The sequence below is a fragment of the Helobdella robusta genome (assembly GCF_000326865.2).
Source record: "Helobdella robusta unplaced genomic scaffold HELROscaffold_22, whole genome shotgun sequence".
NCBI lineage: Eukaryota > Metazoa > Annelida > Clitellata > Rhynchobdellida > Glossiphoniidae > Helobdella > Helobdella robusta.
In genome coordinates, this window is record NW_008704170.1 from 2596140 (window position 1) to 2600097 (window position 3958).

Genomic DNA, 3958 nt, shown 5'->3' on the forward strand with positions numbered 1-3958 from the left:
TTGATTGCCGAGCGTTTCAACGAGGCCTGAATTTCAATCAGTTCATTCAACTTGATGGGCGGTTTGAATGAATGATTTCAGCGGACGGATAGGTAGACAGATTGGTTAGTCAGATAATTAATTATAATTAATTGGTTGGTTGATTGATTGATTGACTGATTGATTGGTTGATTGATTGGTTGGTTAATTGACCTGAAGCTTGGTTGTGTGGTATTTCAAGATCCGCCAGTTTTAAAATCCAGCTACTTACAAGCTCTTGTCTGTATTCGCCCTGAATAAAAAAAATTTTTCTCTCTTTAAAAATTTATTTAAGAATAATAATTTTATTATTGTTATTAAATACAATTAAAAACTGTAATTTTCCCCGTAATTTTAATTATTTTCATAATTAATAAAATATATATTAATAATAATTTTCGTACGGTGAACGCGCCCAGGTAGGCGATGCAGCCACTAGCGACGATGACGTCACCGACGATATTTTTAAAAGTGGTCTCGATGTTGTTGATCGATTCGTTCCAGCGATTTCTTTCGTCTGCCAGTCCGCCAATCAGCTGCCAGGGTGCGATAGGTTTGAATTTGATTGGTCGGTTGAATGTGGAAGAGAGAGGTTAGTTCAATTTTGATGGCGACGTGGAAATTTAATTATTAAAAATTTTGTTATTTAATCAACAAATGTTTCAAACACAAACACACAAACACCAACATATCAACAAACAAACAAACAAACAAACAAACAAACAAACAAACAAACAAACAAACAAACAAACAAACAAACAAACAAACAAACAAACAAACAAACAAACAAACAAACAAACAAACAAACATACATACAAACAAACAAACAAAAACAAATACAACAACAACAGCAGCAACGCGAACCTTATCAGCTCTGAACAGCTTGACCTCGCACTCCTTAGCCTTACTATCTAGCTCCTCCTTCTTTTGAATGCACTCTTCATAACGCTCCTGCAAGACTTTCAATCCGTCAGTCACATTTTTCAACTTTTTCTTAGTCAGAGCCAAGTTAGCTTGAGTTTCAGCTAAATCTTCCTGAGCTAAGCGTAGTGCTTCGCGTTTCGGCGCAACGGCTTTAGCTACGAAGTGATATTTGTGCATGGCACGGACCCATTGGCAGATTGATGTACATGCTTTCGATACCTGTGTATATGTGCGTGTGTGTGAGTGCGCGCGTGTGTGTATGTGTGCGTGTGTGTGTGTGCCTATTTTGTTCTTATCTTGTGAACAAACAATGTCAAAAGATATTTTAATTAATAAATAACACAATAACAACGGTGAGAACGTAGAAATTTAAGAAAAAAACAAAATCAAAGGAGCAAGGCGGCAAGGGGGCAAGGGGCAAGGACCTTGGCGATGGCAGCTGGCTGGAAAGCTTCGTTGTCAATGTAGGGCTGGATGGATTTGATGGTGGTCTCGCTGATGTTGTCTTTGTCAAACTTGAAGAGGCTTTCGAGGAACTTCTGCGGCTCCACCAGCAAACTCTTGCCTACGTCCCAGAAGTCATCTCGTTTGCCACCCTGGTTCGTTCGTTCGTTCGTTGGATGTTGTTGTTGTTGGTTGATTGGTTCGTTTTTTGATTGTTCGAATGTTGTTGGCTGGCTTGTAGCTGGTTGGCTCAGTGAATGACTGACTTGCTTGCATAAATGAATGAACGAGTGTACTGCTTGGTTGAATGTACGGATAAATGAATGAACTCCACTCAAATGAGTTAGTAAATAAGTAACTGACTGAACAAATGAACGAACGAACGAACGGACGAATGAGCGAACAAACAAACGAATGAATGATTAATGGACAAGTGACTCAAAAATTGCTTGAATGCAGACCTTCTCGTCCATAATCTTCTTAGGCTTAGCCCCTTTCAAAATGCAGACGGCCTCAATGACCATCTTAACACCGTCAGGAGGCCGTTGGAGGGCCCTCACCTCTACGATGTCGTTCTTGTTTAGGGTTTTCAAACTGGCTAACGCTGCGTCCTTTCAATAAATGTCAATCAATCAATCAACCAACCAATCAACCAATCGACTAACCAATCGACCAACCAATCAACCGATCAATCAATCGACCAATCAGCAGCTAACAAGAGCGGGCAGGGCCTCGTTGAGATCTCTTTGTGCATCGTCAGCAATGGCCTGAGTGCTTTTTGCTTTGATGTCAGCCTCCGTCTCTTCCATCAACACCACCGCCTTTGTCTCTTCCGCTATTTTCTTGGGGACAGATTCAAAGTTTGTAAAAATTCATGTTTATATTATTAAATTCATTAAGTTATTCTTTCATTCATTCATTTATTTATTTATTAATCGATCAGGCTGTTTCTTCTTTCATGCATACGCTGTTTAGTTCGTTCGCTTATTCATTCATTCGTTTATTCGTCCATTCATCGATCAATCCTTCCTTTCATTCAATCATTCATTCATCCATCCAGCCATCGCTCATTCATCCAACCGTGTCCTCAGTGATCTGTTCGACAGTTTCGACAGCCTCTCTCGTAGCTTCATCTAGCAGCGGCTGCATCCGCTCCAGATCCAACTGTAGAATCGCTACTTCATCGGCTGTCGTTAGCAGCTGTTCATGATGACGATGATGGTGGTAGTGGTGGTGGTGATGACTAAACGAACGAACGAACAAACGAACAAACGAACAAACAAAACATCCATCGAACCTTATCTAGGCCAATCCTCGTCCTATTAAAAGCTGTACTCAATTCAGTCTTTTTCATATGAAGGAGGGTCTTGAAGAGTTTCAAAAGGTCAAGGTAACTGGCCGGGGTCACGTAGTTGTACCTGTTCAGGTTGGCCTTGAACTTCAGCGACGCCTGTGCCGTGCTGCAATGCATCATTTGACACATTGTGATCTGTTGGAAGTAGTAGTAGTAGTAGCCGCCGTCGTTGTATTAGTAGTAATTGTAGTAACAGTTTCAGCGTTCATTCAATGTTATAGACCAGCACCGCTACCACTACTAACCAGCCCATCTTTAACGTTTTCATCCTCTTCGGCCAAGACCCCCAACCCATCAAAACACCTCCTGGCCACTGATTCCAGAGCGTCTTGCGGCCACTCGTTGAACCAGTCGATCGTGCAGTTGTTCACGAGGGCCGGAAATTGACGCAACCTTGCCCTGAAGGTCTCGCCCATGGGGCTTGGTAATTGCATGATTGGTGAATGAAGAAATGCATTAATTGATTGAATGAAGAAATTATTGACTGATTGAACGATTGATTGAATGGTGAATGAAGGAATGTATTGATTGAGTAATTGATTGATTGGTGAATGAAGACATGATTTTGTTGATTGATTGAATGGTGAATAAAGAAATGAATGAATTAATTAGGAATTGAGTGAATTATTAGGTGAAAACATTGATAAATGTATAAATATGTAATTGAGTAATTGAATTAGTTAATGAATAATGAAAACTGAATTTGAAAAAATAAATAATTAATCAAATGTATATAGAAATGAATGACTGAATGAACAAACATATAAATGAATGAATAGATGAATGAACGAACGAATGGATGAATGAATGAATGAATGAATGAGCGAATGAATGAACGAATGACTGACAGATGGATCGATCGATCGAATGATATATCTATTTTATTTATTTATTTAAAGGATGAATGATTTATTTATTATTAAAAATATACATTCAATAAAGCTACCTCATAGCGATAACGACATGCAAATTCGACCTAACACGCTTCGTATAGTAGGAAAACATGATGGTCTTTGTTGGCGTCAGGTTGGCCTCCAAGACAGCCGGCTTAACTTTTGTATAAATATTCTCCAGTTCCTCTTCCGAATAAATGTTCGGGACGTTTCCTGAATTCAGGATGTTGCACATGTCTTCTAAGAAGGACTCTCTTTTGATCTGTGCGGTCGGTCGTTGTGGTGAAGTTCAGGGGTTTGATATCAAAGTTCAAGGTCAAAGTTC